This window comes from Carcharodon carcharias, chromosome 7, assembly GCF_017639515.1.
Source record: "Carcharodon carcharias isolate sCarCar2 chromosome 7, sCarCar2.pri, whole genome shotgun sequence".
NCBI lineage: Eukaryota > Metazoa > Chordata > Chondrichthyes > Lamniformes > Lamnidae > Carcharodon > Carcharodon carcharias.
Genome location: NC_054473.1, coordinates 69,175,228 through 69,196,968, shown reverse-complemented (window position 1 = coordinate 69,196,968; position 21,741 = coordinate 69,175,228).

Sequence of the window (21,741 nt, the reverse complement as noted above, 5' to 3'; positions counted from 1 at the left end):
CTGCCAGTGCCAGGCTGCTAAGACTGATGCCTGAGAGAAGAATCACCTCAAGCTTCTAAAGCTCCAGGGAACCATCTCACTCCTCAATCCAAGGACACTCAGGAACCATTTCATAGAAGCAATGGGTAAGAAACTAGAGAAAGTAAGTTGGCTGGCATGTAAAGTAATCATGGTGTTAATAAGTAGTAGTAGGCAAGGCTGATAGACTTTTATAGCACTTTGTTGTGCATGTTTTTGTTTAAAGTTAATGCAATTTGCTAAGTAAATGCAACATAATTATAAGCACATTTATCTGTTTGCTTTCAATATTTTCGAATTGGATAATGGCAGAGAAATGAGAAATTGACTTCTGTCTTCCTAAGGGCTTGGCAGAAACCCTGAAAAGTGAAAGACTTTGAGAGAGTACAATGAAAGAAAAGGCTTTATTTGATAAGTCAAGCCTTATTGGAAGCTTCAATGGTACTCTCCTTACTCAGGCAGTTGGCTGTGGGCTCTGCAGTTCCATTTCTCTTCTTTCTTGCACACCACCCCTGCTGTGGGGATGTCTAAGTAAGGCCATCTTGATCTATAGATCCTTGTTAGTGACTATCTACACGTAGGGAAGGTAAATTGGGTCCAGGAAACACTGCAAAACTGTTTTGATAACAGGTAGTATGAAGTTTGTTCTGCAGAAGGTCTTTAGCTTATTTGCCATAATGCTGACCACAGGCAAGAAACACAAGCCCATCCAGGCCTTTTTAAAATTGTCCAGTTGTTATGACACAGCTGATGGTAAATGCTGAGCTGTTCAAATCCCAAAGGGAAACTTGAAATAACTGCCACAACTTGTTTTACAATTTGTATAAATTTTGAGGTGCGTGCCCTGAATTCAGTAGTAATAAGACCACCAAGTTTTATAGTTTTTTACAAAACTAGATTAAACATTTATTAGTAGAGGAAATGACTTTAAATACATACATAGACCTACAAATTATTACTATGATAACTTCTAAATCCCCTAATCAATTTAACTTCCAGTTACGCGTTTGGTAAGGCAACAGTAAGACACACAGATTTTAAAAGATTGAGGCAAAGAAACATGATACCCTGAACAAGTCAACTTCCAAGTGAGTTTTCTTATCTTCAGTCTTTTGAAGACAGCAGCTTGAGGCATAGATGTTGAAGACTTTTCATACACTTGTAAGATCTTAAAAATGTCTTTCCTTACACATAATACTTGGTCCTTCTTTATACATATATTTTTCTTTGAATACAAATACCTATTGTTTCATTATGGGTGGAATTTTCCCAAATTTGCACTAAGCGCAGTGTATTTATTAATAATTTGCTGCATTCAGTTTCTTTTTAATCGTGTAAGGCCCATTAAACCTTGCCTTTAATGAGTCACCTAGTACTGGTAACAAAACTAGCACTTTCTCTCCAGCAATAAAATTCCAAGCTGTAGCTCTCCTGCCTGTTTTATTTTCATCACTTGCTGTGATTTCTTTAAACATTCCCTGGGCAACTCACATGCTCTGTCTAATCTATCTCTGAAATTTGATACGTAATCCAGACAGTAGTTTCTGACTTTTAACCCACCAATTTCTGATGAATCAATTTCAGTGGTCCCCTTACCTCATGACCATAGACTAGTTTGAAAGGACTAAAACCAATCAAAGCATTAGGAGTATCCCTAATAGCAAATAGCATGAATGGAATTCCCCTATACCAATCCTGTGGATAATCCTGACAGTACCCTCTTATCACAGTTTTTAGTGTTTGATGCCATCTTTCCAAAGCCCCTTATGACTCAGGATGATAAGCTATTGACTTAAATTATTTATCACCAAACTGTTCATTACTTCCTTAAACAGTTGTGACATAAAATTTGAAACCTGACCCTGAACCCTGATTGTATTTCCTTAGATGAATCATATCTTGTAAAAAATATAGTTAACTCTTCCACAATCTTCTTTGTCATAATGTTTCTTGAAGGTATTTCTTCAGGAAATCTGGTAGACACATCCATTATTGTCAGTAAATACTGATTTCTACTTTTAGGGGAGAAGTTTCCAGTCGGCGAGTGTTTTGCCGATGCGTAAAATGATGCCTAGTAATGTTGGGCGGGTGTCCCGACATCACCACGCCTGATTTAGAGTTTCAGTTCAGGCGTGTTTAAAACTAGTTAAATCAATTAAATGAGCTTCCCATCCAACCTTAAGTTTGATGGGCAGGCAAAGTGCCCAGGCAGCCTTCACATTTTTCATGGAACCAAATCCACAGGCGGGATGAGGTTTCATGAAGTGTTTATAAATTAATTTTTTTAATTAACGTTGCTTGACATGTCCCAGCTCATGTGTCACTGTCACATGAGGGGACATGTCTTAAAATATTTTCAATTTTTTTTTAAATGCTTGAACCTTAAACAAGCCTCCCTATGGTACTTCTGTGCCTCAGGGAGATTTCTGTGCTCTTTCGCGTGCATGCGTGAAAGAGCACCAGCCCGGATTCAGGGAATCCTCCCCTACCCGCACAGGGAGCGCACAGTGCTCAGCACTTCTGGGTGAGCATGATGCTGGGCGGGCCTTAATTGGCCCACCCACGTAATATGGTGGCACGCACCCGATTGGGGGCACCAATTGGGTTCACGCTCGCTCCCACCCATCCCCCGCACAACCCCCCCACAATGGGGGAAAATTCAGCTCTTAGTTTTAGGGAGGCGTCCTACACAATCAATTATGACCCTAGAAAAAGGCTCTTCAAATGCTGAATTGGAATTAAAGGTGCCAGCTTAATCACTGCTTGAGGGTTCCCTATCACCTGGCATGTGTGACGTATTCTACAGAATTTAACTACATCCCTATGCAATCCAGGCCAATAAAAATGTTTCTATATCTTTGCCTGTGTCTTTCTAACTCCTTGATGTTCCCCATTGGAATTTCATAAGCTAGCCTCAGAATATCATTTCTATACCTTATTGGGATAACAATCTGGTGTACCTCCCTGCAGCTTTTAGTTGCTGAAACATGATAAGACCTCCATTTTCTCATTAAAATATTACCCTTAAGGAAATATATTTTGCCTTTGTTTATGAGTAAGCTGTCTGATATGAATGTTGTATTTGCAAATCTTTTTCTTCTGTAACTCCACTAACCTCTTTGAGTTATACACTTTAGCTGAATTGTCCTCTGCTCTGTCTTCCTGAACAATGTTGTCAAACATAGTGTCAGGTAATTGAATTTTGACACCTTCTTCCTGGCTTTAAACTGCTTGTCCTTCCTGCTTTGCTTGTTTCAACCTATGAGCCTGTGATCTCAGTATCACACAATCTGGAAACAACTCAGGATGCTCTTTCTGTAACACTTCTGTTGAAAACATCTCTACAGGCTGCTGAACTACCATAGGCATCCCCCACATTTGTGATACAGCTATATCATTACCCAGAATAAATTGAACCCTGCAATGGGCATTTTTTCCATCACTCCAACATTCACTTCACCTGTTTTCCTCTTACCTTTTAAATTTACCTTCCACAATGGAATAGGTTTAGCATCTCCATGAGCCCCACTTATTATCACCTGTTCCTGCAATACTCCCTCTGAGCAACAAATGTTAAGAACCTACAACATTAAGGATTGACTAGCCAAGTCTTCAAATTATAACATCTTTACCTACTCCACCCTGTACACATGGGAAGACTTTCCCTTCAAAGACAAGATCTCTAAACATTTGTACAATTTGCTACTTAGAATTCTCTTGGGTAAATTGTAAACACATTCCCACTTCTTTACCTATCACTGATTCTCCCTGTTTTATCTGTACACAAACCATTGGCTTTTCCTGTGTCTGAAACTCAGAACCCACAGTACTTTTACTTCCAGAACTTTTCTGCACCCTGATAACTACAACAGATTTTCCCTGCAATTTCCAGCACACTGACTTTGTGTGTCCAACTTTATTATAGCAAAAACACCTCAATTTCAAATGCCACTTTTACCTTCAGCATCTTTCCTTTTATTTTGAAAAGAAAACTTCCTGGGAATTTCCACCTACTCCATCTCTTCCCTGACTATCCACTCTCCTTTCACCTTCCCACTTTCTATTCTTTTCCAATTTAAATGGGTGATGACAAAAAAGTTTTAGCTCTATGAACTAACTCCTAATCATCAGCTAGCCCTGCTGTTTGTCTTGTCAGTTGAACCCTTTGTTCCTTAACATGAGTTCTCAATACTGAAGGAATTGAACCCTTAAATTTTTCCAGAAGAATTACTTCTCTATGAGCTGCATATGTTGTCCCTATTTACAATGCCCGTATCCACCAGTCAAAACTATTTTGTTTTGCTCTCTCAAACTCAATATAAGTTTGCCCTGGTGGTTTTCTCATATTCCTAAATTTCTGCCTGGATGCATGAGGAAACAACTCATATGAACTCAAAATAACCTTTCTTTACTACATCATAATTCACCAACATTTCTTCTGAGAGGAAAGCATATACCTCATGTGCTGTATCCACCAACCTGGATTGTAACAATAATGTCTTGTTTTCCAGTGGCTATTTCATCTGTTTAGTTATCTTCTCAAATGAAATAAAGGATGCTTCAACACCTTTTCCCTCAAAGCTTGGAAGAGCTTTTGCAAATTTAAACTCTCCCTGCTGGATTTTACGTTAAAGGTTTTTTCACCATCAGAACTTTCCTCAAAATCCAAGGTCTCTTTTTTAACTTCCAGCCTTTTAAGCCAATATTTTCTGTCTTTTTCCTTAATTCTCTTTTCTATTGCTAACTTTTCCCTCTGGAAATCAAGTTTTTGCTTTTCCATTTATTTTTAAAATAATCTCTCTTTTCCCCTTTCTATTTCTGCTGCCACTAGTTCATTTTTTTTTTCAATTCCAATTCTTTTTCCTTTTCATTTGCCTCCAATTCAGGTTTCCTCAGTTCCTTTGCTTGTTGAAATCCAAGTCTCTTCATTTCTAACTGAAGTCTTACTACCTCCAGCTATGACCCACTTGTGTCAGGTATCACTTCCAACTTTAAATGTTGTGCTATACCTTCAATTATATCTGCTTTCCTGGCCCCCACAGGTAACCCCAATTGTAATTTATCCTTATATTGCAGTAAGTTAACTTGAGTTACCTTTTGTAAACCAAAGTTATAACTTCAACTCCCAAACCCGTCTGACAACTGCCAAAGCCATATTGCAAGTTCACCGCTACAAAACAACCTAATCCCAACTCTTGAATTCAAAGTGCTTCTCGTACTCATAACCTTAAGATTCACCAACTCCAAAAAAACAAGGAATTACAAATATATTCCCAGACGAGCCCCCATATATGTATGGTGCAGCTCATAGTAAATGCTGAGTTGTTCAAATCCCAAAGGGGAACTTGAAACAACTACCACAACTTGTTTTGCAATTTGTATAAATTTTGAGAAGCATGTCCTGAATTCAGTAACAATTAGACCACCAACTCTTATAGGTTGTTACAAAACTAGATTAAACATTTATTAATAGAAGAAATGGCTTTAAATACATACATAAATCTGCAAGTTACTACTATCATAATTTCTAAATCTCCTCATCAATCTAACTTTTCTTAAGGCAGATTTTAAGATAGATTTTAAAAGACCCAGGCAAAGAAACATGACAACCTGAACAAGTCCAAAAAGTGAGTTTTCTTAACCACAGTCCTTTGAAGATACAGCTTGAGACATAGATGCTGAAGGCTTTTTCACACACTTGTACGATCTTAAAAATGCCTTCCCTTACACACAGCCCTTGCTCCTTCTTTATACATATCTTCCTCTTTGAATGCCCATATTGAAATACCCATTGTTTCACTATGTCTTTGGACTTTATCTCCTTGTTAATAAAACCCTCCCAAAGCACTTAGTTTTACCAGTAATCTTTGGGAAAAATAAACATAGGGCAGAATTTTCCCATTGGCATATGGGGGCGGGCCCCGCATTCCGCGCGTGCCATCACGATATTTTGTTGGGCAGGCGTGCAATGATATCCGCTGCACACCTGCCATTAATTAACGGGCCACTTAAGGCCCTTGAATCACCAATCGATGCCAACTTTTCGGTGCCCATGCAATCTTCAGGTCGGTGCTCAAGCACAACCAGTAGGCGGGTAGGACACATTTAAATAAACCTCATTCACAGGAGGGATACGAGGGCTCACTAGGGTCACAAGTGTGCTCTCTCAAGTATTGATTTTTGAAAGTTATTGAAACTTGCCTGTGTGATCTGCAATACTTTAAAACGCATACCAGCTGCTTAGACTGGACTCACAACCTTCAGGTCAGCACTCTGCAATGAGGAAGCTTTTTTAGGCCTGCAGGTTTCAGGAAGCCTTCCCTTAGCCTGGGCTTCCACTCCATGAATGTGTAGATAGTGTGTGATCACAGGAGGCAGATTCTGTAAGTCTGTGCAAGGTACCCAGGCAACTCCCACTTCACCTACATCCTCAGACACTCCCAGGTCCTGGAGCTCTTATGTGCTCCAGCCCGGCATGATGGATGGCTGCTGGATGACAAGGTGGCTCATGTTGTCTCTCCACCATTCAAGAACAGAAGGTGAGCAGTGATACAATAAGAGCCACGCCCCCCACTGGGGCTATGGTGGAGAGAACCATCGGTCTTCTCAAGATGCGCTGGACCGCTCAGGTGGCACACTCCAGTACCCCCCAGATCGTGTTTCGGTGATAGTGATTGCATGCTGAGCTCTCCACAATCTTGCGCTGGAAAGGGGGAACGCAATGGACGATGAAGACGTCAACATAGTGACTGCAGCTGCACGCGATGAGTTCAGCATTGGGTCCGAGGATGACCATGCACAGGGAAATGCTGAGGGGGTAGATGCTGACCCCGGCATCATACAGGGAGGTAGGAACACCCGGGAGGCTTTAATCCAATGAACCTTCAGCTAGCACACCACAGATAGACCCCCAGGACAAACCTGGGAAGTAGGCTCCATACTTGATAGCTAAATGCCAAATCTGTCAGGTTAGGAACAGTAACTAAGAGCCTCATTAATAAAGCTGAATTTCCCACAAAGCACTCAGAACATTTTTGGAAACTATGTACATGCAGAAGAAAAGAGGCACCCTCAGCCATGGTCACATGTCTGAATTTAATATGACAAGCAAAGAAACTTAAGCCAAATAAATGACAATGGTATTCAAATTCAAAGAAAATCATAAAGACCTCATCTCAGGCCAACACAAAAGCATCAGTGACAAACCCGTGGTGTGCCTAAGGGGCCTTATGTTTTCATTTCCCAGTGCTATGTCTTGGTTCTGCCCCAACGCTGCGAGTGGCATCACAGCCAGCCTGCTGACTCTGCTGTCCTGTTGGCCATGATGACCTTGGTCGTTGTCCTCTGGCCCGTGGAGCCTGTGCTGGCCCCACCTGGGAGGGAGCTGCCAGTTCCACAGCTGATGCTATGGTCACTGGGAGAGGGGCGGAGGAGCTGCTGCCCTCATCCGGAGCGGTCTGAGAGGTGCCCGCAGAGACAACAGGCAGCTGCTGCACTGACGTGAGGTCACTTTGGACCTCCCTGCTCACCATGGATGGATGGGCACCGAGCTGGGAAACTTGATGCCCAGACCATCTCCCACACTGGCACAGGCCAGCTGAGGTCAATGCTGATGTGAAGGCTTGCTGGTCCGAGCGCATCCCCAGGAAGCCCTGGCGGGTCTCCTGGAGGACCCTCTCCATGAGAGTCGCCACTCTCTCCATGGAGGACGCCTAGCGCTCAGACATGAGGCTCATTGCTTCGGCGAGTGTCTACGTAGACTTCTCCACCATGGAGACCAAGCCAAGCATAGCCTCATGTATCTCCCCCAGATGCACCCGCACACCTGGCCACATTTCCTGCAGCTGCTGCGTTGGGGACGACTCCAGAGGCACATCATCTGGCACCGACTGAGCATGTGCCTGGTGCACTGCAGTCCTCTGACTACGCCATGGGCACTCTCTGTCTCTGCCAGCTCCTCCAGCGACCGTGAAGTGCCCTCACTGCTGTGCTCTGGGACACTAGCCGATGTTCTAACTCCCACCAAGGTACAAGTATCTGTGCTGGTGCCTGCCTTGCAGAGATGGTGTGATGCTGGTGAGACTTCAGGGCCCTCAGGTGTGAGAGGGGGCATCTGCTGCTCCTCCTCCTGGCTCCAATGATGCTGAAAGGAAGAACATGGTCATTGGATCAGTTAACATGGAGACAATGTCAATGTGCATTCCTGTCTCCCGGATCATTATGTGTTCATCCTTCCATAAGCAATGATCAAGCCATGTTGCAAAATTAAGTCACTTAACATTCAGCACTGCTATGGCTGTTGGGAGAACAATGCTGACCTCACTGCTGGCCATACATACCTGGGCGTGGCACCCCAGCCTCACCGACACCAGTGGACCTGGGCGCATGCCCCTCTCCAAATCCAGGGCCTCCTGCTCAAACCGGCTTAGAATGGAGATCTGCGTCTGGCCGCCGCCAGTCCTCACCCGCTCTGCAGCATTATGAGCATTCTCCTCCTGAAAATGAGAGACGAGCATTGATTAGTGCAAATTGCACATGGACTCTCTTCACACACGGCCCACCCCAACCAGAGTGGGACATATCAGGGCTCCAGAGCCTCCTCACCCCACTGCGGCCGAACACTCACACAAAGGTGCTAGGCCTGTTCCCCACTCCCCCACTGCACCCCCTGCCCCTGCCCTCCCCCCCCAACCTTGCCCACATACTTCCTACATCACATTGGGCACCACATGGTATATACTTCCATAGCAAGTAGGCGCAAGCAAGTGGAGCACAGAGGACAGCAGAATGATCAGTGCCACGCCATCTTGAATCTCCCTTCCCAGCATGTCATCACCCTGACTTTGACATGTCCCGAAGTTCAAACACAGCACCTAGGTGCAGCTCCTCCAGGTTGCCCCTAAAACAGTCATGTGGGTCTCAGTGTACCACATGCTGCGGGGGCAGAACTCATTTCTTCACCACCCTTTCAGGGTGACCTCAGCATGGGCAATATCTGCTGGCTTACCCAGCGAAGGACACATGCCATCGATGATTCAATGCAGTCACGATGCTCAGACTTGTTGTGGGCCGACCTGCTGAGTTATGTGACCAATGCCAACATGATACTCACCCTGACAGAGCGCAACAAGTCATTGAAGCACTTGAGATACTGGATCCAGGTGCACCGCACCACATCACGGGAGCTCACCACACCCGCCACCTCCTGCCAGGCATGTTTCATCTTGCAGGGGGGGCCTCCTCCTGCCATCCTGGGGAACCCAGCACCTCCCGCCATGCAGCCACCTCTCGAGGAGGGCAGCAAGGCAGTCATCGGAAAAGAAATGGGCACATTGGCCCCCACCCTACCCTCCGACCTGGCCTAACCCGATGGCCTACCCTCCGGACTTGTGTCACCAATATTGCCCCTCTGCAAAGCCCTTTGCCCAGCCATTGTGAGCAGCCTTTCCAAGGGTGCCAAGCCTTCCTTTATACAGTCTGCCAGGTTGCCATTGGACCCGGCAGGCTGGGTGTACCCACCGCCGCTATGCACGGGAGTCGTGAAGTACGCCGGGTAGGCCTTAATTGGCACCAGCAAAAAATGGCGGGGCGGACCTGTTCGCGGGCAGCGATCAGGTCCGTTCCCACCCATGCCTGCTCCCATTCCGCCCCTTCACCCCCCGCCAGCAGAAAATTCAGCTCGTATACTGTTTGTAAACCTCACCTGGCTAGGTAACACATTTCACCCCTCCTTTGAAAACAACTTAGTCTGGTTTATTTCAAAATGCAAATGTTCCCTTGAACCTATGTTTCCTACCCTTGAACCTACCCATGTTTATCCAATTAACATTTCAAACCTAACCTCTCTTCTTAGATCAAAGCACCTAGACTAGCTGCCTCTAATTCAATTAAATCTCTCACACTCACACACAGATATATATAGACACATCCCACTATTAGTCAATTTTACAATAAATTCCAATAACATTAGAATTATTATATCTTCTTGACAAAGTACAGACACCGCTGGTCTGCAGATAAAACTGAGGAAGATAAGCAGAAAGTGGTTGAGTGCTGGCAGACATTGGCCCCCACTATTGCTGTGCAGACTCCAGTTATTTAAGGGCAGCTGATTAGGTGGCCTAGGCCTAGAAAAACAAAATAAAGTTTGTATCATTGTGAAGGAATGCAGCTATAAACATAAGTTATAAGAAAATCCAGCTATAAATATGGAGTTATAAGATTAAAATAGTGATTCTCCCATGAGGCAGGGATTAAAAATTAAAAGCTGAGTTCAAATTAAAAGCAGAGTTCATCTGCTGGACAAAGGTTCGAAAACTCTGTAAGCACACCTGGGTATAATTTCACAACACTATTCTGTGGTATATCCCCTAACACAAGGCAGTTCTGAAAAATAAACAGGAACTGGCCTTTACATCACATCAGAAAGGCATTGATACTTTGTTAGATATTACAATCCAACAATGGATAACCTTAAGGGTGCCCCTAAATGACCTGTCAAACTGAATTCTGGAAACTGAGTGACCACGATCTTCATCTCTCAGTACCCTGTTTGATTGAAGGATGTTGACAAAAACCAAAGGATAATGTCCAGCATGAGTGCTCAACATGCTTCCTTTTAGCTCTTCTAGAGTATAAATATTTGAAGTACACTGTAGGATTTTTCGATTCTCTCAGATAAGGAGATGCTGCTGTAGTGTTGTGATGATAATTCTCCCTGTAATTGGGATAGAGGTATCCTTGCTAGACTCGGTAGCTTTCTACTTGTGGATTTACGGTAAATACTACTTTAAATATTGATCAATATCATAAATATCTCTCTATAATGTTAATGAGACCTGGATTCTCTATTAGAAACAGAATTATTCTTACTTTTCCTAGAACTGTCAATGTTGTGCTTGAATTATCATCAAAAGTGAATTGCATGTTCAATTCTTTAATAAATTCTTATTTAATTTAGAAAATGTATTGTCTCATATAGTCTACTGTATCCCAACTCAAGAACTCATCTCCATACACTCTTCAGTGAAGAGGCACATTGTTGAGGAAAGATGCCCGGACCCTTAGAACATCCAGGTTGTTATAATCTAGCTAAAACTTGTTTTAAAGGCTATCTAAGGGATGGTAATATTCTCTGGTGGTTCCTTTCCTTTGGGAAGAGTTAGATCAGTCCTTCAAACCCATTTAAGTGTCTGTGAGGCCAGTCTTTCTCAACCTTATGTGAGAGTGATCATTCGAGGAGTACACCTAATCCGGAATTGTCCCAAAATGGGGCTAAGATTATAATACACTTCATCATGCATTATCCGCCTAGATTTATCCAATTTGACACTGAGGTGGTCTAATGGGTGTTAGACTCCTAACTATCATCCAGATATTTCTGCCTCAATAATACAGTTGAGCTGGCAAATGACCATCAGTCCTTTTTAACTGAGCAAGATATGATGAGAAGCTGTCAGTGTGACGTGGGTCTAACCATTGGCACATCAAACTCCAGTGATCTGAAACTACTTTCTCTGATACAAAAACATTCTCACATTTTGTTGAAAGGCTCTTTAAGAAGGATTTTGGTCCCACTTCCCAGATCAAAAGGAATGTGCTTGTAAATTGTAAGTCCATTCACCACCACTTTTTACTGGTAATGGAGGATGGCTGCACTGGGGCCACTGGGAGTGGAGGGGATGTAGGCTGGTGCTTGGGGTGGGAATTCCCCATCGGTATATGGCCAGCAGAGTGGTCCACACCCTTGAGTTGACCTGCTTTTATTCCTACCTTCCCCAATGGCATGCCCCTCACCTTTGCCCAATCTTGCCAGAACCTCAGATCCTTGATCTCCTGTAAAACCCTCTTTTCCATTAATTGCTTAAGACCATCCCCATGGGTTCCAACCGTTAACACCGCCTGCTGAATTTCCACTCCCACCTACCCACTGACCTAGCAGTCAATGTGGTCCAGTGGCAGGTGGGCCAATGTTTGCAAAGGGTTCATTAAAAGAGATTCTGCCCCTAGGATCGGCAGGACCTCCATGTCTCCAGCCTTGCCATGTCCTTCACCCATTACCAAGTTCCCCCACATCCTTCCCTCTTCCCCATTAATATCAGGGCCATTATTTCTCTCTCCACAGATGTTACTGACCTGCTGTGTGTTTCCAGCATTTTTTGCTGGTATTGCAGAAGGTGGTCTTGTTTGACTTCAGTTACCACAGGACAATGATAATTGAAACACTGGGCAGAATCTTGTGCCTTCCCCCATAGTGAGTTTGGTGTTGGGGGTAACATTGAGTCAAGGAGGTGGCTGGTGGTTGGGGACTCCACCATTTGCAGCCTCTGCTCCAATGGCCTCCCTGCCCCACTGCTAATTGAGGTCCATAAGTGGGCAATTAATGCTATTAATGATATTGACCCAGTGGTGGTTAGGGAGGCTAACGTGTGGGGAGAATGACAAGCAAACCCTGGAGTGTTCGCTTGTGGGCTCCTACAGGGGTTTCCTTGTTCAAAGGCACTCAATCCCTGATTGAGGAATCCAGCATTGGGAAGGAAGGAGGAGGGTGTCACTGACAGCCTGTCCCCTGCCCTTGACACCATCCCCTGTGTCCCACCCCCCTCCCTGACCCCCCAAGACCCCCTTCTGATTATCACCCACTTGTGCCTGGGCCCCTCCTCAATCCAAGGCCTCAGGTAGGTGTAGTACCACCAGCAGTCACCGCCTCCCCACTGGCGCTGCTGAGTACAGAAAAGCTGCTGGCCTCTGATTGGCTGGCAGCATTTGGTGGCGGGACTTCCTCCACCAGGGTCCTTGGTCCCAGGGGAGAGCCTGCCATTGGCCTGTCAAGTACCTGAGCGGCACACGATGTGGCAAGCTTTCCTGGAAAGAGGCTATGTAAGGGCCTTGATTGCTCTCCAGCCACTGGCCGTGACCCTTGTCACCTTCACAAGATTCGACACACTGTTTCTTATTTTAAAGCCATTGGGGAAAACATCAATATAAAATAGTGTAAGTATAAATGGATATTTGGCATCACACCTGTGATAAAAAATTGCAAGCACTACATGGTGACAGCTGCACAAATAGCTTATTTTGCAATTCAGCACTGAATGGTTTAAGCTTGCTGTAATGACAATAACAGATGTATTAGCACTAGAGCAGTTTCTCTAAGCATAACTTATAAGGCGGATATTTCAGGGACTCCCACTGTGTATTAATTCAAGTGTTAAAACTCATTTGTTGATGAACTGATTGTGCCCTGGGTGCTATGGTTCACTGATGCAGGCACATAACTTTCCCACACTCTTTAAGGTTTTATGACCCATCTGAACTGATGGGAAATCAATAAGATTGTATGGCTGTACCATCTCAGTAATCTCATGCTGAAAGTGTGAGATGTAGGTTGATAGGGTGAAATGAAATAAGGTGGAAGGAGGCACAAACACCGGCATGGACCAATTGGGCCAAAATGCCAGTTTTTGTGCTGTCCATTCTATGTAATTCCCAATTCTGGCCTCTTGTGCAACCCTAATTTCCTTCAACTTGCATTAAATACAGTGCACTCGGATGGAGTGGGGATTATGAAATGTCTCACCTGTGGGCATTGCTCAATTTACAGGTCACCTTTCTTTATCTTGATGTATTATGATTGCTCTTAATTAAGATTGCTCTTAATTGTTATTTCATTTTCTATTTTCATGTTGTTTTGTTATTGATGGCGGCCATACCATCAGTTGTCGAGGTCCCATTGTTTGGAATTTTCATCCTAAACCTCTCTACCTCTCTCTCTCCTCCTTTAAGATGCTTCTTAATAGCAACCTTTTTGACAAAATTCTTTGGCTCATTGTCAATTATTTTGTCTAATTACACTCCTGTGAAACATCATGGGGCATTTTGCTGTTTTAAGGCAGCTATATAAATGCAAGTTGTTGTTGGTGTTAATGGGCCAGGGGTGCCATGTAGGCTTGAATTCATCAATATATTTCATTTGCATCTGCAGAAGAAGAGAGTGGAATTATTAAATTGGGACATCCACTTATAGACAACAGAACACATGTCACTTTATGCAGCCTATGATATACTTAACTGAACAGGGCTGTTCCATAAAGAACAGAGCAAGATTCTGACTATTCACCACATGAGTGGTTCCAAAACTTCATCCATTGTGATTATACTTCAGTAAAGTGCCACAGAACAGCTCTGCTGTTCCCTTAAGGCCTTACAGCTAAAGTCAGGAAAACTTGTAGGATCAAATATAGTAGTGGTTCACAAATGTGAGAGGAAATCTGCATACAATCAGCAAGGGTCATTTCATTTACATAAAGGCTGTTATTGTACAATAACAACAGACACATCAGACAATGTACTTCTGCCACTTAATTTGCCTCAGATTTGAACTCAGCCTCAGTTATTAACTCCGATTTGGATCCCATAAATTAATAAACCAGAGAACAGGCCTCTTGGTATTCTTCACTCAGTGATGATCTTTTCCTGTAGCACGCCATCTGGTTTGAGAGATCGTTTGGTTATGCAGTTAATTGAACATGAATTTTTTGAGTGTAATCCACTCATAATTGCAATGATGAATAGTTGTTTTCGCGAAAATCTGATTCTTTATGACAATGAAACACCGTGGTTGGGTGAAAGGAATTGCCAAATCCACTGCTGGCATAAAAAGGGCAAAGGCCCTGAAAACCATCCAGATTTCTGCCAGACTCCCATTGGAATTCTGGTGGAATTCATTGAAAACCATTCGGGATCCAGTTGCACCAGGTTTTCCAGGTAACTTCGTAAGCGGTGAAATTTACTTCTGCCACATCCAAATCGAAGGGCTCCAAGAGGGAAGGCCTCAGGGATGGAGCCAGGGACAGGAACTGCTTAAACAGGGAGTTCCTCCTCCTCTGGATTAGTCGGGACTCAATCTTTGGACTTAAAGCACTCCAACCTCTAAATGGATGTTTGTGAGTCTTACAGAACTGGGTGGTGTGTAAGAGTCCAGACAAAAGGAATGGTCCTGGATACCTAAAGAACTAGTATTTATTTTGGCGATGACTACATTTCTCCACTTCTACAGGAGTTTAGGATTTGGGTAGGGGCTGGAATGTTTAAGCACAAACGAGTTAAAAGCAAGAGTAGACCACATGACTCCTTAGGCCTACACTGCAATCCAGCAACATCATGGCTGATCTTCTGCATCAACTCCACTTTCCTACATGACTCGTATATCCCTTGTTTTCCTGATTCTCCAAAAATTTATCAATCTCCACCATAGACCTTTGGGCTGGAGAATTCCAAAGATTCACGACAATTTGAGTGAATAAATTTCTCCTTTTGTCAGTCCCAAAAGTCCTACCCTTATTCTGAGATTATTACCCCTAGTGGGTGTAAGGGTTTTTAAGGGAGGGGTAGCAGCTCTCACAGGTGGCTTGCCGCAATCTTTGGAGTGACTCATTTGTAATGGTCTCACTTTCACCCAGCCCTCACCTGTGGCTCCAAGTAGTTGTTAGCATGTGAAAACGGCCACGGCTAGCAAACTGCTTCGACATTTGGGCCAAACCACGTGAAGTAGCCTTCGAGTGTCCTACCCTCAGCGATTTAGGAATTTGCCCATCTTGACATGTGAAGAATGCTTCTGGCCAACTGGGCAGATGAGCCCAAGGGTCCAAGGGTCTTGAAGGCAGATCAGCACCATTTTGTGGAATGTGTAGAGCTTGACAAAACATAGAAAACATCTGGATGTATCTTATCACTGGACAAAGGTATCTCAGAATGAGAGAGTGATGTTGCTGATGCACATCTCTCCCTCATAATAATCTGATGTAAGTCATGTTCACAATCTTTCTATCATCTGTTATCCATTGTCTATCTGTCACAAGTCCCGTGGTGATGGAGAAACAATGTAGCAGCAGGTGTGGATTCACTGGGAGCTGTAGCCATAAACCTGCAAACATAGGGTTGTTTTTCACCAGGAAGAAGCAGAAGTGGAACTCAGCTGCCCCCTGAGTGACTGAGCAGCCCTTTATGGTCAAATTGTTCACCTCCCTAGCAGGAGGAGGGGGCTAGAAAAGGTACCCTAAACATTGCCTTCTTCACCTCCTTGGCTAACAGGCCACAGCTGGCAGGGATCTCAATAATACATTTGTAAGTCAATCCCATACAGGAAAGTAAAGGCGGTACCAGTATTCATTGGTACATGGAAGATGCACACCCTCATGGGCAACGCTACAGCCGCCAGACCTTAGGGAAGAACTGTTCTTCTCGGTAAAGAGCTGGTTAGGTAAACCATCCAGATCACAGCCCTCAGCGAGACTTGCCTACCTGAGGAGGGTCAATTCAAGGAAATCGGTGCAGGTTATACATTCTTCTAGAGTGCCCGTGGAACAGAGGAACAGTGTGAAGCTGGTGTGGGCTTTGCTGTCATGAACCATCTCGTCAGTAAGTTGACTTGCCTTTTCAGCAGTGTCAATGATGGTCTGAGGGTGCTTAAACTCACCCTGCAAGGCAACAAGCAATTAACTCCCCTACCATAACAAGCCTTGATGATATCAAGGATAAATTATATAATGATCTTCAATCCTTGATTGTGACTGTGCCAAAGTCAGACAAGCTAATCATTTTTGGTGAATTGAACACAAGAGCTAGTGCAGGTCACCAGGCAGGGGAAGGGATCATCAGGGAAAGCAAGGTTGGCAGTTGTAACAGCAATGGTCTCTTCTTGCTAAGATGTGCACTGAGCATAAGCTCTTAATCACCAACACAGTTTACCATCTCCCTAAATGCAACAAGACTTCTTGGATGCACCTCTGTTTTATGCATCGGCATCTAATCATCTATGTCATCACCAGGCAGAGGGGCAGGCAAGATATGTGTGTAATGAAAGCCATATATGGCACCAACTGCTAGACTGACCACCACCTTATCATTTCAAATCTAAATATCAAGATCTACCCCACTAGATGCCTTCAGGGCATGAAATTCCAGAAGCATCTCCAAGTCTCAAGGCTCAAACATGAAGTCATGAAGCAATTTCTCTCAGAGAAACTCAAAAATTGCCTGTGTACAGTGAAAATGGTCACACTGCACTGAGGATGACTGGGATTCTTCAAGGACATAGTGTACTCCACTGTTCTAGAGATCCTTGGTCCTACATCTCATAAACATCACGATTGCTTCGATGAAAACAATGAGGTAATCCAGAATATAATGAAGGAAAAACATCACCTCTACTGGGCTTAGCTCAATGACAAGTCATCACTATCCAAGCACTGAAATATCTGTAGGACTGTAAAAAGCAAGCGTGGAGAGATGCAAGACCCTTGGCTGAACAGAAAGCAGACAAACTTCAGTCATACATAGAGCAGAAAGACTGGATGAGATTCTACAATGGTTTGAAATCTAGTCTACTGGTTCATTGCCAATTCTCGGTGTCGAGGGGACTACTGTGCTCAAACAGAAAGCCCAAAGTCTAGAAAGATGGGCAGAACACTTTAACTAGATCTTCTATCGGCCTTCCAAATCAGTGAGGAAGTAATCAACAGGTTGCCATCAACTGTTCTCTTGATGACCCTCCCACACTGTTAGAAACAACAAGTATAATCAAACTCCTGTCTAGCGGCAAAGCCGCAGGAGCTGATGATATCCCAGCTGAGGCCTATAAGGTTGGAAGTCAAAACCTGGTCAGGAAACCCACTGAATTCTTTCAGTCTATGTGGGAGCAAGGAACCATCCTGCAAGAATACAAAGGTGTCTCCATAGTCCACCTGTACAATCAGAAAGGAACTCATCAGTCTTGCGCCAGTCATTAGGGGAAGCTCATTCCTCTCCATCACTGGCAAAATCTTCACCAGAATCTTTCTGAAATATCTTGTACAACAGGATCTGTTGCCAGAGAGTCAGTATGGTTTCAGACAAGGTTGAGGAACAACTGAAATGGTGTTTGCAGTTAGAATAGAACATGGACCTCTGCAGCACATTTGTTGACTTGATCAAGGCCTTTGATACAGTTGCCATGAGAGCCTTTGGAAGTTAATTCAACTGCCCTGAGAAATTCATCACAACAGTTTGGCAGTTCCATGATGACATGCTTACGCATGTCCTGGATGATGGTGAGTCTTTTGACCCATTGCCAATCATTAATAGAGTTAAACAGGGCTGTGTGCTAGCACAACCATCTTCCGATGCCATCCATGCCGGTGATCCTGGTATTTAAATCAAATATTGCATGGAAGGGAAGCTGCACAACCTGAGATAACTTCAGGCAAAGGCAGTCATATTCAGTGGTTTAATTGGTCTGTGTTTGATTTTGAGAATTTGGTAATTGATCAATGCTCACTGTGCTTGATTGGTTAAGCTTAGGTGTGGGCTCAGAGCAAAGTAAACAGATGCCACAGAAGTTATTAGAAGTTGAGCTGTAAAAGTGTGTGCAGACATTTTGTGATTGCAGAAATATTTAAAAACCCATGTAAATAAATTTGTTGCACGTGTAGAAACTACTCTCATCTCTGCATTGATTTGAGATATATGACCAAATCCTGAAGGATATATTTTGTAATTTCTTATTTCTGATGACTGTGCACTGGCCATCGGTTCAGAGCTTGACATGCAATGTAGCATGGACTTGGTCTTCAATGCATGTGACAACATTACAGTCACCATGAAGAAAACTGAAATAAAGTACAAACTTGCTCCAAGAAAGCCCCATCTCGAGCTCAAGGTTTCAGTCCCTGACCTGAACCTGCCAGCAGTGTACAAGTTCAATTTATCTCAGCAGCACACTCTCTCATGGTATCTATATTGTAGATGAGAGAGATGCAAGAATTGTCAAAGCTAATAAAGCCTTTGGCAGACTTCAAACATCAGTCTAGGAATGAATCAGTCTATCACTGTTTGTTGACATAAGGATTGGTGCTACTTGACTGCTTCCAAAACCTATCATTATCACAATGCGAAGTGTTGTGGGGGGGGGGGGGGGGGGGGGGATTGGGTACCTGTAAATTCACAGTTTTATTGATGGCTCCAAGTGGTTTTCAAGAGGTTAGTTGACTTTGTGGGGCTTGAATATAAATGTATGTATATTTTCTTAAGGGTTTGGGTACTTGAAGGAAATCTTTGTTTTTATAAGGAATTAAGTAATTGAAGGGGTTTAAATGTCATCAATGAGTTTTTTTTTAAAAATATGGTGGTCTGAAATACACTTAGAAATTTATTTTATTTCAGCTCACCATGGTTCCTGAGGTCTGCCCACGGTGGATATTGGATGAGTTGATATGGAGGGTATTAGGACAAAGGATGGTGGGTGGGGGCATACATTGGCATGAATTGGCACTATGTTGGTATAGGGAGTATAAGGGACTATGGGGATAAGTGGGGGCCATGGGTTGGTATTAGTTGACACTAAGTTGGCATAGGACTATAAGGGTCCATGGGGATCAGGGGGGTCATGCATTGGCATGGAGGATATGCCTGGCCATAGAGTTTGGTGGAGGGTATGAAGGGCCCTGTTGGGTGGGTGGAGGTTATGAGGGGCCAATGTGGGTTGGGTGGGCTATGAGGTGGCATGTGTTGGCATGGGTGGCACATGGGGAATGAGTGGGTGAGACGGGCTGGAAGGATTTTTTTATTTGTTTTTTTTATTGTGACTGGGTTGAAGTCCCAGAGCAGCAAGGTGAGCCTTTTAAACAGCCCGCCTTGGCACCCAGCAGCCCCTATGGCGGCCACCAAATTCTTTCTGGGAGTGGTGGTCCCAACTCTTATTAGCACCTACACCCGAAAGAAAATCCAAAGATTCAGGGCACTTTCCCCTGAGTCGCCTCTGCAGAGTCGGGAATTTTCACGACTCTCCACTCCTGACTTGGGACTGAAAATGCAGCCCTTGCTCCTTGCCAATGATGTGCATTGATAACATTTGCTGGTTGGTTGCAATCTGTTTGACCACATTATGAATACACCTTCCTTGGCCATTGATCCCTGGGATGGGACTCAAGCCTAGAGCCTCTGTCAGAGGCAGGGACAGTATCCATTGCACTAGAAGACCTCCTCCATTATTTGTAGTATCTTATCCTATTTGCAGCAGAATTTTCTGGCACAAATTGGCTTTAACAGTCACCCAGGTCCTCACAGGAGCCCTACCGAATGCCCCAGATGATAAATATGGTCATCTTTGCCTTGAATGATGACCCCTGGGTCTAGACTTCCCAGACAGGGCAAACAGCCTTTCAATATATAGCCAGTCAAGCCCTCTAAGAATTGTATATGCTTCAATGAGATCACCTCTCATTCTTCTAAATTCCAGATAATATAGGCCCAATCTACTAAATTTATCTTCATAGAACAGTGCTCCCATTCCAGGAATCAGTCTAGTGAAACTTCATTGTATTCCCTCTAAGTAAGTTATTTCTTCAGTTAGGAGACCAAAGGTGTGCACAATTGTCTCTTCAGAGCTCTACATAGTTCTAGCAAGACTTCCTTACTCATATACTCCATTCCCTTTTCAGTAAAGTCTAAAATATCATTTACCTTCCTAATTGTTTGCTGTACCTGCTTGCTAAGTTCTTGTGATTCATGTACAACACCCAATTACCTCTGCATACCAACATTTCCTAGTCTCTCACCTTTAAAAATATTCTGTTTTTCCATGCTTCCTTCCAAAATTGAAAACTTCACACTTCATCACATTTTACACCATCTGCCATGTTCTTGCTCACTTACTTAATCAGGCTAAATCCCTTTGCTGCCTCTGTATCTCCTAACAGCTTACTTTTACACATAGCTTTCTATCATCAGTAAACTTGGATACATTGCACTCATTGGGTTAGCTCAGTTGGTTAGATGGCTACAGTGATGCAGATGTTACAACCAGGTTAGGAAGGGTGAACTAACTCCTCTCTTTATAACAGAGTTTGAATTTTAAAAAGTGATATATACTTAACTGTGTGTAGCTTGGTGTAAGAAACAAACCAGCCAGTTCCCTTAAGTTAACAAAAGTGAGCTTTGTTGCTGAAAGTCACTCAGGCAAAGGTGTAAAAATCATTAATAAAATTTTCAAAATGTACAAATATGCACAACTACCTACCAACTAAAACTCTGCAGAGTATCAGATCTTAAAACTTTGTCAAGTAAAAATTAAACTCAGGAAAAAAAATCATGGATTGTCCAGACGTCTGTTTACAGCTTGAAGGGCCTCTTTTCACAGAAGATGCTGGTACATGGGTTTCTCACTGGAGCAGCTGTGGCTAGTTGGTGCTTTTTTCTTCTGGAGATAGTGGGGTTGATTCAGATAACTCCTTAAATGACTCTCAGTTTGCAGCAATGAGGTCTTATAATGGGTTTTCAAATCACAAACACCTCATCTTTGATGAGAGATGTTTCAGAGAATGAGAGGGATTACACCCAAAAGTTGGGTCATGTGATCTCTCTCTGGTTTCAACCTGGCTTCAGCTTAGCCATTTTCTGTGAGGGCTCCATACACTCTGTGTTTCCATAAGGAAGCATGTGTCCTCCATAAATGCAACCTAGCAGCTGCTGTAGATGCATGTCCACAGAATCATAGTATCACAGAATTGTTACAGTGCAGAGGGAGGCCATTTGGCCCATCGTGTCACCGGCTCTCTGAGCATTTTAACTTTGTGCCAATCTCCTGCCTTTTCCCCATAATGCTGTACATTGTTTCTATTTAAATAATCATCCAATGCCCTCTTGAATGCCTCAACTGAACCTGCCTCCACCACACTTCCAGGCAGT